Raw genomic sequence first — 15,792 nt, forward strand, 5'->3', positions numbered from 1 at the left:
AGCTTCCGACATTTTTAAACTCTTTGCATGTACGCATTATAAATCCCAGAAGTCTGTAAGCCTCGTTTGTTACAAAGTTAACGTGCGCGTGAAATGTAAGTTTAGAATCAAACAGAACTCCTAGATCTTTGATTGTTTCTACCCGTTTTAATGTTTGTTTATTTATGCAATAGTCGTATTTTATTGATGTAGTGTTTCGAGTATATGACATTTGGTAACATTTTTCGCTATTTAAGATTAGTTTGTTGCTTTCGCACCATTCCACAAGACTGTTTATGTCCGTTTGTAACTCGGTACAGTCACTGTAACTGCAAATTCTTTTGTATATTTTTAAATCGTCCGCAAAAAGTAGTTTACCCGATTGATTCAGATGTTCGTGAAGATCATTTATGTACATGAGAAAGAATAAGGGACCAAGGTTAGAGCCTTGGGGAACTCCGGATGTAGCTTCAAATTCATCGGACTGAAACGTTACGTACTGTTTGCGGTTTGTTAAGTAGGATTGACACAATTGTAACATCGGATTCGATAGATTGTATGATTTCAGTTTTTCTATTAAGATTCTATGGTTTACGGTATCAAACGCTTTCGAAAAATCTGTATATATTACATCTACTTGAGCTCCGCTATCCATCGCGGTTGCGATCTTCTGAGCACTAGAACCGTTCAAGGAGCGTAACCATTATATTGGGACATTGTAGTAGAAATGTGTGTGTGTTTGTGTATAGTGTGTCAGCACACAAACTTCCACAACAATAAGAAGACAACTTTTATAACATTTATCTCTTTGACGACTCTTTTCGATGCTACAAAGCATGTATCCAATCCTGAAGCAACGTTGACAGTTGGTACTTAGTAATTAACTTTGCAGAGACGAGAACAAGACAGGAACACTTTCATCCGAAGACGAGAAGCAAACATGACCGAGGAGGAGACAGAAATTTGCTACTTAAGACTGAGAAACAAGACAATCTTTCTCACTTACGAAGAATCAATACTATACCAGGTTCGCAGATATCGTATTACGTACAGAGCAATTTACACAGCACCCCTTTTGGATGCGCATATTTGAAATATAATTGATTGATTGATCGACTTGGTTTGTCTAATCGCGAAAGTGAGGATGAGTGATGATGTGATGAAATTGGTCAAAGGACACTCACAAAGAACACCAATTCCTAAGCTGAGACTTAAGATAACCTGCCGTTCTAGTGTCGTGTGCTAACCACTACGCCACGGATATCGGCTTATTTTAAATCAACATAATGTCGCGTACACACTTAGAAAGTGACAAGACAAAGCATACACTCCGTCATAATAAGTACCAACGCTACAACACCTGCACAAGTGATCATGTGTCAATCCCTTTAATCAATCATATCGATTGCGTTTGTAAACTCTCTCTCTCTCTCTCTCTTCCTCCCCTATATTTCTCTCTCTCTCCTCTCCCTCTACCCCATATCTGCAATATATCCTTTAAATCTGCGGCTTCTGTAATTTACTAATTCATGGGGTTAAATATTGAAAAAATAAAAATGTTTCGTGCAAATGAAATATCAGTTCAACTTTATAGACGTTATAGACCTCCTGCATTGTTTAATGTTTATACTATATTCCACAAGAATTACATCTTTTACATTATTACTGTTCTTGCACATCAATACCGCTTCTGTGCCTGAAACAGCTTCACGATCTTTTCACCTAAAGCTACTGGTTCGAGTATCAGTCTAAGCAGAATAGTATTTGTACGTATTTCAAACAGCTCTCCTACATCTATAGGTAACTAACACAATTAACGTACATATCATAACCAGAATTTAAACTACCTATCCCTGGCTACGTAATGCGACACACTAAGTATAGTGCAGGAGGCCTTAGAAAGAGCGTTTCGCGGGCTAACAGCAGACGTCGCTCGCACACTATTGCCGATACTCTCGTGTCGTCTGCTCCTCAGCAAAAAAGAACAGGCATAGGTAGCAAGAGGCAGAGGTTATTCACCCTTCCAGAAGGGTGCAGCGAGCTAGCTGTGGCAACCGGGCTCGCTCATTCGCGGACCTGATTGGTTCTCGCAGACACACCCCCATATTGTCGTCTGCTGTAAGACCGCGAAACGATCTTTCTAAGGCATCATGCAGTATAACTAGCTACGAAGATAGGCAACCTTGGATTGCGTGTCACCAATTTCATCTACTTATCATTTACCCTCTATACTGCGATTATTCTAAGGATCTTGAAATTATGGACTTTATAACGGTCAAATATTGAGTGACAAGTAATTAATCTAATTGCCCGTTAGTATGAATTAATTGCAATTGGTAATATTAATATCCGTCGCGAATACAGGTGTCTAGCGAACTGCCTTAGCCAGCACTAGCTTGCTCAACCACCGTTTTTCGCCCAGATTCGGATTTACATGCATTCTTATGGGAATATCAAGAAAAATGCAACTTCTAAACCAATGGACCGAATTGGATGAGATTTTCACCAGCGGAAGACCACATCTTGAAAGTACTGATTCCAAGATTTGAGCCTAATCAGAACAGAACTACGGGAGTTATGAATTATTAAAGATTCATCGCCGGATTGAAAGGGAGAAGCTACCCTGCCGAGTTGTCTTTGGTTTTCGTGACTGAATACAAAAGAGGAAGAGTTAGCCTAATCTCTGCGCGAGGAGCTGCTGCCAGAGGTCAAGGACCTGAGTGAGCATTGGCCAGGATAGGAGGACAACGGTCAAAGCACCAGAAACAATAAACAAGCACCTGGTCATAGAGGGTACAGCGTCACTACGTTCAAATCTGGAATAAAAGGGATGATTTGGAACAGTTTTGCACAGTTTGCCTACAATCGCCACCGAAGTGTGAGCTACGCGCGACCTAGCTGCGAGGTCTGGATTTGTTTTCCTCGAGTGAGTGTTTCAGAGCCATGGAGTAGAGCAGAATATAGAACCAGGGGGTCGTCCTCCCCTTCACCGTCAACGCATCCGTGCACATACGTGTGGTTATGTGAGAATAACGCCAGACACGTCCACCCGTGTCAATCGTCCGAAACAACGTCCAAAGTAGTGAAAGTTAATAACATTTGATATCCATGTGAAACCGCGAATGGCTCATCGCGTATGTTCGTCTCATCGCCCAAGTCACGTATCTGTACTTACGAGTGACCGCGAAGAACTGACCTATTATTGCGCAAGTTGTCGTATGGAGTCGACAGTGAACGAGTGAAGCCAGGATCCGATGAGGCCAGATGGAGCCGCCGACCGATCCACTTTCGCCAACCAGGATAACCGCGAAGTGCAACACTGGAGTGCAGATGTCTTCCAGAACTGTAGGACCACTTCCGCCCAACCCAGGTCAGAGGGAATGCAGCTAAGGTAAGATCCAACCATGTGCGTGTGTGAGAAGGATGACGACTATTTACCGCGAATCTGCGTGAATCAAATCATTGCTTAACTTAAATCAGTGCTATGGCATCCCTAGGCATCGGTATTCCGACGGACAAACAATGTTAAAGATGAGAGTTTGGGTTAACAGCAAACAATAGTTCATTGAATATATTTATGCCTTCAGAAAAGATAGAAGGGGTTCGCACAAGGAACAATTATTCACTTTATACTTAAAATCCTAAACGATAAATTGTAAAAGGCAATGTAGCCGGGACATAGCAGGGGTATGGTCAAACTAGTAATTAATCTAACCTTTGTAATTGTCATATTGTCGCCATATGCCATGGAATGAGAGTGTGAATGTGAGATCGAGTGAAAGAGGGCAAGATGTACTGTCTATTTATACGTGCTTTGATATATGTGTATATTCAGAAACACCGTAGTATTATGTAACGTCATTTCAGGTATTTAAAATCAAATCCTCCTAGGTTTATTCTCGGTAACTCCGACTGTTAGGCACTTATCCTGACCGTATTATATTTCATGTAATGTTTAATTCGCCCAGCAGGTGAGGCGAGAGATTCTTCGTTGTTGCGTTGCTAAGCTCAGCTCAGTTGAGTCAATTGAGTTAATTAGTTATTTATTAAATTAGCATCCCGTGACAAAATATGGCGCCCGAACATGCGACGAGTAGGTAAAAAAGTAGGCAAGTAAAAATGTTGCCCGAACATTCGACGAGTAGGCAAATAAATAGGTAGGCATATAAAAGGTTGCCCAAACAAGCGACGAGTAGGCAAATAAAATAAGTAGGCAAGTAAAAAAGTACGCCGAATAATCGACGAGTATGTGAATAGACAAGTAAGGGTGTAAAAGGTAGGCCCAAATAATCGACGAATAGGCAATTAGAAGAGTAGTCAAATAGGAAGCAAATAAGAATTAGGCTCGTAGAACGATGTTACAGGCAGGCTAGTAAGGAACCTGGAGGTCACGAGTATTCTAATTAGTTGCTTATCTACTCAATGTGAATTTTATTAAGTTTGATTGTAATGGTTAACAATCAGTTATGTCTATTACCCAAGGGGATTTAATACTTGTTGTTAAAGAGAGTTTTCAGCCTACGAATGTCTACGACAGGGTACCAGAATTTAACGCTAAGGGGGAACTAAGATTTTTTTGTTGAAAATTAAATAATTGCAACCTGTAACTGAAAATCCTGATAAGAATCTATAAAGACGTGTTCATTTAAAGTATTAATGTGTAATTTGTACGGTGATTTTAATTAACTGAATATGCAATCGATGTGTAGCTAGAACCATTTTGTGTGTTTTTTATGGTGTAATAGTGAAATACTTTGTTGCGACTATAGCATTTTTCCATAACAGAATTATTAGAGGATTTTATTATTTTATTACAATGGGCGTTATTAACTTCGGACGATAAAGGACAAAAGGACACGCGTTATGACACACGGAAGCAGGTGAGGGGTGCGATCCCCGGGATCTGAAACCAGAAACCAGGAAAAGAATTTTGATATCTTTTTTCTTCGGCGATAGCAAGCCACGAGAAGAAGAAGAAGAAGAAGAAGATGGGAGAGAGGCATGCAAAGGACTACTCGGCTCCGCCAGAGATTAACGAACAATACCATGGACCGCCTAGGGGTTGAGAATTCTACATATACAGGCGCTTCGTCAGCCGGAAACGTTGATAAGGATCTAGGGAAAGATCAGTCGGTAACAGGGTTGCCAGTTCCAGAGAAGATGGACCTGCAGGCCATGTTCTCTCAGCTAATCAGCTACATCCAAGCTAGAGATGAAGAAAGAGATCAGAAGACTAAGAGAGAAGAAGAAGAAAGGCGGAAGATAGAGGCTGCCGAAAGGAGAGAAAGAGAAGAAAGATTGGACCGCCGTTTCCAAGTGCTGCTATCCAAAATTGACCAAATGAAGGATTTCCAAATCACGCAACGGAGAAGAAACGAGGACGAAGAGATTCGCCGATTGGAGACAACGTCCAGGGATACGAACCCAACTCCTTTGCTCGTCGCAGCAGACGTGACCAACCAGCTGACCTGTCAATCAGCACCAACTTCCTTGGATCGCCAAGCAGCGCGTGACGTCATCGGCCGGAGCGGGAGTTCGCCGAGCTTGAACGCTTTCGCCCAGCAGGAGACACGCAGTGTTTCCTACACGGAGTCAAATACTCGCGGAATCTTCTCAAAAGTCAGCCTAGATCATTTTCAAACGTACAACCCCGATCACGACGAGACTTTACCGTCAATGTTCATAAGGGACTTCAAGGAAGATTGTATGTTGTACGGTGTCGCTAGCCCAGACTGCTTGAGGCTAATGCGAAAATTACTCAAAGGGAGTGCAAGGATCTGGCTAGAGCAGCGGAATCCACTATTTAATAGCTTTGAAGAGTTTGAACAAGCATTTCTGCAACAATTTCAAGGACGCCAGCTAGTAGAACGAAAAATCACTTTACTTAGAAATCGCAGGTTTGATGAGAGCCAGAAAATCACCTATAAACAATTCTTTTGGCAGCGAGTGAGTGATTTCCACGCCCTGAAGCCCGGAATTGAGCCAGTTGAAATGTTAGCCGCAATACGCGCAATGTTTCCGCATTATGTGCAACGTCAGCTAACCGGAGACGCACTTTCCAACCTGGACACGATGTCGATGATTCTTTGCGATTTGGACGCGCTGGAGCAAGACAAACGAGCATCCTGGGAAAACAAGAATCACAGGAGAAAGTATGGAAATTTTGATGAAGAAAGGCAAGGGGGATTCCCGAAAGTAAACTTGGCAACGAACAATAGTCGGAGACAGAACTCTGGGAGGAACAATAGAGAAGCTTATCCCCAGCGAGGCCAGTACAGCAATAACCGCCCACAACAACAACACTTCCGAGACGATAGGGATGGAGAAAACGCGAGATGGCAACACTGCAGGGGTCAAAACAACCCGAGTCAAGATGAGAGGAATCGTGCTGTGAATGCGGTTAGAACAGTCGTGTCCCCACAGACTGGTGCTAATTTACTCGATTGGAATAGACCGTCTACTAGCCGTAACTTGGACTCACTCTCCCCAGATTACCAACCTAGACGAAGTGGACTGAGGCAAGAACAGCGATCTCTGGAGCAGATAACCGATATTCAAGGCCCGACGGGAGACTAGAAGACTCCTTTGTCAGTCCGGCTCATGTCAAAGGAGACACTGAAGAAAATATCGCACTAGAGCCACCCCGATTGTAAAGTAAACAATAGGAAAATTAGAGATTATTTTTTTATATTAAAAGGCAAAAAATGTAGACCTTTCTTATAATTAATGCAAGAAGTATGCAAACATATGTGTGAGAGAGAACAAATTGCAAATCAAATATTTACTTATATCTTATTTAGCTTATTATTCAGTATTCATTTATTATGTAGAAAACTACAGGGTGTATCCAAAGTTAGTAGGTATGTGGTAATATACGTTGAGATTTCGATGTCAAAATGTACTTTATATTGTATTCTTGTATAATGTATCATATTCGTTTATATTTTCATAATTATGGTACAATTGCAGAAAGTATAACTTCCTTCTAATGTTGAGTTAAAAGTTATACAGTCCAGGGTTCGAGTCCCTATTCAGACGCCTATGTGTGCGATCATTAACAAATATCATTAATATGTGGTATGAATTTTTTCCTGTCACTCGCAAGTTCGCTCTGAAAAAAATTCATAATTAAAAGGAGGGGAATGTTATAACGGTCAAATATTGAGTGACAAGTAATTAATCTAATTGCCCGTTAGTATGAATTAATTGCAATTGGTAATATTAATATCCGTCGCGAATACAGGTGTCTAGCGAACTGCCTTAGCCAGCACTAGCTTGCTCAACCACCGTTTTTCGCCCAGATTCGGATTTACATGCATTCTTATGGGAATATCAAGAAAAATGCAACTTCTAAACCAATGGACCGAATTGGATGAGATTTTCACCAGCGGAAGACCACATCTTGAAAGTACTGATTCCAAGATTTGAGCCTAATCAGAACAGAACTACGGGAGTTATGAATTATTAAAGATTCATCGCCGGATTGAAAGGGAGAAGCTACCCTGCCGAGTTGTCTTTGGTTTTCGTGACTGAATACAAAAGAGGAAGAGTTAGCCTAATCTCTGCGCGAGGAGCTGCTGCCAGAGGTCAAGGACCTGAGTGAGCATTGGCCAGGATAGGAGGACAACGGTCAAAGCACCAGAAACAATAAACAAGCACCTGGTCATAGAGGGTACAGCGTCACTACGTTCAAATCTGGAATAAAAGGGATGATTTGGAACAGTTTTGCACAGTTTGCCTACAATCGCCACCGAAGTGTGAGCTACGCGCGACCTAGCTGCGAGGTCTGGATTTGTTTTCCTCGAGTGAGTGTTTCAGAGCCATGGAGTAGAGCAGAATATAGAACCAGGGGGTCGTCCTCCCCTTCACCGTCAACGCATCCGTGCACATACGTGTGGTTATGTGAGAATAACGCCAGACACGTCCACCCGTGTCAATCGTCCGAAACAACGTCCAAAGTAGTGAAAGTTAATAACATTTGATATCCATGTGAAACCGCGAATGGCTCATCGCGTATGTTCGTCTCATCGCCCAAGTCACGTATCTGTACTTACGAGTGACCGCGAAGAACTGACCTATTATTGCGCAAGTTGTCGTATGGAGTCGACAGTGAACGAGTGAAGCCAGGATCCGATGAGGCCAGATGGAGCCGCCGACCGATCCACTTTCGCCAACCAGGATAACCGCGAAGTGCAACACTGGAGTGCAGATGTCTTCCAGAACTGTAGGACCACTTCCGCCCAACCCAGGTCAGAGGGAATGCAGCTAAGGTAAGATCCAACCATGTGCGTGTGTGAGAAGGATGACGACTATTTACCGCGAATCTGCGTGAATCAAATCATTGCTTAACTTAAATCAGTGCTATGGCATCCCTAGGCATCGGTATTCCGACGGACAAACAATGTTAAAGATGAGAGTTTGGGTTAACAGCAAACAATAGTTCATTGAATATATTTATGCCTTCAGAAAAGATAGAAGGGGTTCGCACAAGGAACAATTATTCACTTTATACTTAAAATCCTAAACGATAAATTGTAAAAGGCAATGTAGCCGGGACATAGCAGGGGTATGGTCAAACTAGTAATTAATCTAACCTTTGTAATTGTCATATTGTCGCCATATGCCATGGAATGAGAGTGTGAATGTGAGATCGAGTGAAAGAGGGCAAGATGTACTGTCTATTTATACGTGCTTTGATATATGTGTATATTCAGAAACACCGTAGTATTATGTAACGTCATTTCAGGTATTTAAAATCAAATCCTCCTAGGTTTATTCTCGGTAACTCCGACTGTTAGGCACTTATCCTGACCGTATTATATTTCATGTAATGTTTAATTCGCCCAGCAGGTGAGGCGAGAGATTCTTCGTTGTTGCGTTGCTAAGCTCAGCTCAGTTGAGTCAATTGAGTTAATTAGTTATTTATTAAATTAGCATCCCGTGACAACTTAATCTATGAAAAATACAATAACCGGTATAAACTCTGTTCTTACAAGACACACTACCAGATGACACTTGTAGGGAAACTTCGAATTACGCCACATCAGTGGCGGCGATTAGGTGGTAAGTGGGGCAGTTGTCTCCCGCTACTTTTTGCCGCCATATTGACCCTGCACTATGCTAAACTTTATCTACCAAGGGAAAGTAAACTGTCCTTGCAACTCCCCCCCCCCCCTACGTTTTGGAAATAAATCGCCTACACTGCGCCACATTGATAATTTTTGGGTATCTTTCTTCAATTTATGAATTTTGGAAGAAACGCACAATGATCTGTATGATTTATTATTTTTGATGTGCGAGCCTGCTCGTGGCCAAGCAATTTAGGTAGTCAATTTTTGATCTCACCATTAAGGTTCCGGGTTCGAGTCCCGGCCCCCACATGAGTGTTCTCTTTGAGTGTCCCTTCATCAATATATTCACATCATCACTCATCCTCGCCGTCGGAATTAGCCAAAATGTGTTAGAAAAGCGACGGTAAATAATAAACATATGAAATACTAAAATACGTTGCACGACTTTTGAATTACCCTGTACCACATAAACATTTATATTTGGATCTGGTGGAAATTTCGTGCGAAGGTTTGGCAACATTGTCTCTTAAATTGTTAGCGAAGAAGGAAAGTGAAGGCATTCATTCCAGCGAAGGATTAGCGAAATCTAATTCCCTCAGCATAAGGTTATTTATTCTGAGAGCCGAAACGACGGTGTAAACTTCAGTTAGTGTGGGAAAATTTTCGCAGGAACCGAAACAGGAAAGGAAAAACGCAAACACGAAAAGAAGGGTGGGATAAAAATGGCTTAAGACAGCTGATCATTTTTGTAAGAAAACAAATCAAAACGCATTGTTCAACACGCTGGACCATTTCTGTAATCCATTGTACTGTCTCTGGGCACATACGGCGTATAAAGAGTCCTAAATAATTAACGAACCAATTATTGCGATGGAAAAATTGGAGAAATACGTTCATTAAAATTTTAGTTTTGATGTCACAGGCTAATTGCTTTCCGGTCGCTTTCCGTTTCCGTATGTTCGACATGAACATTTCTCCCTGTGGATCTCATTATTAAATATTCAAAACATTCGTTGATCTGGTAATGGAGAAATGACAATTGTTTAGAGGTAGCTGTGTTTTTCTCTCATTAACAGGTTATAAATGTTTATTCAACCTGACTCACTTACCAATGTTTACTTTTAACTCCGCAAAGGTCGGTTAGGTTTAGCGAGCTGAAGGAAAACTCAATTTACTCTGAACATTATCGACGCATGTTGCTAGCCACTGACGTCAGAAGCAGGAGCCTAGTGAAATGTCGCTTTTCTAAAAAAGAAATCATGCTTTTTAGAATACAGTGTGGCTATAACGTCCGGAACCAATTCCAGTATTGTTTTCTGGTTACAGGTGAGCTGTAGCATCGACGAAAGAAAAACAGAAACGTTGATAGAAATGGCTCTGTTGAATGGCCAACACGCTCACCTGACCTCAACCCCACAGGCTTTATCACATGATGAAATTTTTGTAATTCTGAGAAAATCCTGTAACTCGATCATCTCCGGGAAATTATAGCCACTGCAACGGCTGCTCGGGATCATCATGTTTTGAAGAGAATTCATGGAAACATGTTGAAACGCTTGAGGAAGTGTTTCGAACACGCATTGCATTCAAGGAGCGTGTTGTTAATTAGTTTTCTCATTGGTTCCAGATTTTATGGTGACCTATATTAATTCAATAATATACACATGCAAGCTGCCGGAGACTCCTTGGCGTTCTGGGTAGTGTTGTAATTACGAGTAAATCGGACCTTTGGTTGAGATGACAGCCAATCACAACCAGCATGCCCACACACGCAGCTGGACAACAAGGCTTGGCCGTTTGCCCTTCAATTTAATGAGAAACTGAATATTTCCATCCCTGTCATTAGGATGGAATTTGCCGCGTTCACCTGGCTGCAACAGTGAATGATTGGCTTCATGAACATTCAGGAGCAATCACGCATCTAGATTGGCCCGCAAAACTCCAGATTTGAACTCATTTGATAATCTGCGGGACATCCTTGAACCACGCATGAAACGTCATGCAATCTAGCCAACCGGTGCAATTCTTTGATGCAAGAGTGGTTGAACATTGATGTCTCCTATATTCAGAACCTTAACCAGTGTATGCCATAGTGAATCGCAGCTGATATCTAGGCTCGTGGAGGTGTTACACGATATTAGGTACAGGCGACTAATTTTATATCCGGTGAGCTTATCTTTGCGGATTACCCGAAATTTTTTTCTCTTGATTTTTCTAATGGTGATAAATCTAGGACTTAAAATAATGATCTCCGACGTAAGGACCTGCTGAATGCACGAAATCTATCACTTGCTCTTCCTTTCCGCTGCGTTGGCACACCACAACAGAGAAAAGAACTTTCCAAGGAAATTCGATTTCCGCAAATACGTATTCCCAACCCATGTCCTTCGGAAAAGCCACAAACTCGGTGCACCTCCCTGCATTGAACTGTAATTAGGACATAGAAAGGAATGTTTCTTCAAACGAATCAAACCTGAGAATTTTTTAAACTGTGTGTTTTGACTAATGTGTTTACATATTTCTCCTTTGTATGTAGATAATGATAAATGACAAATGTCGGTGAATAACGATGTTAATAACGATATACATGATAATTATATCATGTATTATACATGTTCTGGGATATATTACATATTTTATGTTTACAGTACATATTTTACTTTTACAGTACATATTTCTAGATAAAATACGGTATTTACCTTCCTCTACTCTTCTTTAAGTATCCTTGGGGCAAAGAATCAAAATATGTTAAAGCTACTTTAAAATATGATTTTTGCAAATACTTAGTAAATCTTTCTCCGATTGTGACAGATCCGCGACGGGTCCCCATTAATTCTTTGAAAACTTCCTAAAATAAAAAAAATGAATATAGAGGAAATAATTACAAATAATTACTTTCTGCTGCCCGAATTCTGAAAAATAGTACAGAAATAAAAAAATACCAAAAAGTTCGAGATATATTATAAAAATACTTTAAACATATTTCAGGGTTATTTTCTACGGGTAGTTACATATTTAGTTACATGTTTCGCAGGTTTGGGCTACCCAAAAATCCGAGCCTTAGTTGTGGTATAAGACTCTCTCTTTCTCTCTTTCTCTCTTATCTCTCATGGCTGAACCATAGATGGATTACTTCATCTACTTTTTGCACACTGCAATGTCCTTCGTCTAAATCAAAGCTACAGATGCCAACACTGGAAAATATAATAATTTAAATTTTTCATTAGTTCCTACATATCTTAATAATTGCACCTGCACTTACACATCATGTAGCTATCGCATACCTATCACGCCCCCCCCCCAATGCACTACTAATGACATATTACTAGACCCCGAATTTTAGCTTTTTAACCTATTTTTTTCAAGAAATAATAATTTATGTCAGCGTTTCGTTAAAAATCGCAACAACTGATGAAGTTTTATAGTGCCTAAAAAAAACCTATTTTGCTTGTTAAAACCTATTTCAGGTTTATGTGCCTAAATCGAACCTTTTTTTAGGTTTTTATATATTTTTAAATGTTTTACAGACTGTTTATGTAACACAGAGACATTTGCTTTTGTCACGAGAAAATTCAATGACGAACATGTTTGAAACGAACTCTGTCGATTTCCCTTCCTCCAAGTCCATGGAAATTTTTCAAAGCTATCAACAAAGCAAAATCTCTGGTGCCACTGTTACCTGTACAATCCAAAGTGGTACCTGTGATATAGGTAAAAGCACACTATTTAGAACCTAAAAATCCAAGGTCTACATATTACTTACCTTCACTCCACAATATACAATGTATTATTTTATCATTGTATAATATTTATATTACCTTTATTGTATTATAGTGATCATTACGTTTTATTTATTTATTTTTTCTCTTACTTTGTTTCTAATTCATTTATTGTATCTCTGACAGGGGTTGGTTGTAAGAACGGCCCACGAGGACGAAACACGCTTTCTTAAATAAAACCATTCTATTATATTCCAAGAATATCTTACCAAGCACTTAGCCTTAGGACTTGTGACTTTATATTGCCAACTGTAGTGCATTATCTACCTGTGTCAGTATGATGAAAACGAGAATGTACAATCCAGTGATACCAGCTTCTACATTGGATGAGCACGCCCCGATACTTGGAAATTTACTATAAGATATTTGTAAAAGAGAAATGCATTTTCCAAAATTCATTTTAAGAATGTTAAATTGAAAGCGTCCCGGGAAACAGTTCCAAGTGGGGAACGCATTTTGAATTATTTTTTTCGTAGCTTGGTGATTTCATCCCCTCGCAACCCCATTACTTCGAGAGCTGATGGCAGGAGTAGCGAGAGTTATCCCTGTGTATGTGGAGCGTTCGCCAGTAGTAGCGAGAGTCTCACACACTAAGCTCCCTCGCGTCTAGATTACAAGGTATGTCTTGTTCTCGGTCTGGTCTCAACCAAGTCTCAAAAGGTCTGGCCAAGACAAGTCGAGGCCAAGAATTGTCTTGGTACGCTAGTAGTTTCACTTTGTGACTTTGAAAAGAAGTTATTTTCATGAACGTTTTATAACTACAGTTATTATTACCATTAATTAAATAGTGTATGTGTTGTAAAATCATTGGTTATTAAAAATTTAACATGCAAGACTAGCGTTTACTTCAAATCTTGTCGATAGGTGACAGCTCTGTACTCAATGCACAAATTTATATTGTATTTTGTTTTTATTAGTGATTCTTGTATTTCAAACGCAATAAAAAATCGAGAAATAATATGCTTAATTGCAGTTTAAGAATTTAGCCCTATGATTCTAAATATTCTGGAAAATTTGCAAATATTTCCAAATAATCACAGGAAATATTTACATTAGACTTATTTAGTTAAGTAGAAAATTACCCAATGAGAATAAATGTATGATTAATTATGTAATACAATGTGCAATGTTTGTGAAATTGCAATCTTTGGAAAAAGGGTCATTAGGACTCTTTGTGAAAAATGATAAATATTTGGAGGGAAGAAAGAGCCCTGATAAATATCTATGTTAACCTAATAGGTGCCATTTCGATAACGCAACAAAAGTTATTTTATTGTCATAATCTGTCGGCTGTGGCCACTTGCGAAGTGATTGTGTTGCTTCGCATTAGAAACAAGGAACAAATTCCACTGAGATAGCACATAGCAGACATTCTGTTCCTTGATGTCGCATGCAACATCATGCTCTTGCGTCGCACGAAAAATACGATTTGCCTCCCCCGTGAAGGTGTTGTTAGCACATCGCTCTACGACGCCAGGGGTCCTGGGTTCGAATCTCGGTCTGGGCGTGGATGTTTGTAGTGTCCATTCATCAATTTCATCACATCATCACATATCCCCATCTCCGCAAATTAGCCAAAGTGACACAAAAAGCGAAGTAAAATATAGCAATTCAATCAATCAATAAGATTTACCTTTTCTATTTCATAATCTGGAATTGCTTTAGTGGAGTGTTATCTTGTTATGATTAATTGATTGAGTTGGTGTTTTAAGTCCACTTTATGCATAGTAAGGCTAATCGGGACTGGACCTACATTTTAAAGTGGGATCAGAACCACTATGTTAATCCATCGGGTATCGAAGCCCTTGATTACAAGGCAAGGACGCTACCATCGGGGAGGCTGAAAGTGTGTCCTATGCATAGAAAGAAATGAGTTGTAGATACACTGTCCACTCAGACACTGTAAATTCGTTTCCAGTCACTGGCGTACTCAGGGAGGAACTGATAGGGGCTAGAGCCCTCTAGAAGTTTTCAGAAAATCAAACATTTTAAATGAAAGTAGTAAAGAATCCAGCGAAATGTCAAAGTGGCATGTGCAAACTCGCTTTAAATTTACCACCAATTACCATTTTGGACTTTGAACAAATTTGAAGGTTAAAAATGATTGATTGATTGAAGTTTATTTTGCTTCGCTTTTCTGCCACTTTTGGCTAATTGCAGGGATGGAGATAATTGATGATATTATGAAATTGATGAATGGACACTCACAAATATACGTGCTCAGGAAGGGATTCGAACCCGGGACCTCTTGCGTCGTAGAGCGATGTGCTAATCACTCTGCCTCGGATGAGGTGAAAAATGGTAATTAACTGTGACGGCGATTAGGGGTCACATGGAGACAGTTGCCTCCCACACCCCCACACACGTACACACTTCTTGCCTCCGCACTATGGCCTTGTCTACCTAAACAAAGTAAACTACACATGAGCCTTTTAGTTTTGGCAAGCAATCACCGCTAGTAGTAATTAATTACGAAATATTTATAGTGTGTCCTACCTCCACCTATAGAACCCAGCTACAGTATGTGATAAATTTAAAATTCCAAACTTCTCCGAAAAAAATCTTCGGTTCGCTAGTGTTTCCATACAGATGATTTTGTTATTACTTTCAGGCAGCCCTTAAAGATTTGAAAGTTCTAAAAGTATTTGAAATCGTATCAATCCCTAAGATTATATGTTTATTTTATAAAGTCTCTCTGAATGCTTCACGTTGACCAGGGCATTCACTTGTTTTCTCAGTTGTCTCAGCCTCTGAGGCATGTAATCAATGCACAGTGTTGTGCCATGCAAACCTTCTGAGCATTCAGGAAACAGGTAGTTTCTTCTGGTTGTAGAGTCAGCGGTTTGCATGGTGGCAATTAAAAAACACGATTCGGCATAGAGGAAGAGCTCGATGGCCTAGTGATATAGAGGCGAGACAAGCTGAGAGGGGACTGACTTTTGGATTGGAGTTGAGAAGGGAGA

This window comes from Lepisma saccharinum, chromosome 4 (genome assembly GCF_977018435.1).
Source record: "Lepisma saccharinum chromosome 4, izLepSacc3.1, whole genome shotgun sequence".
Classification (NCBI taxonomy): Eukaryota; Metazoa; Arthropoda; class Insecta; order Zygentoma; family Lepismatidae; genus Lepisma; species Lepisma saccharinum.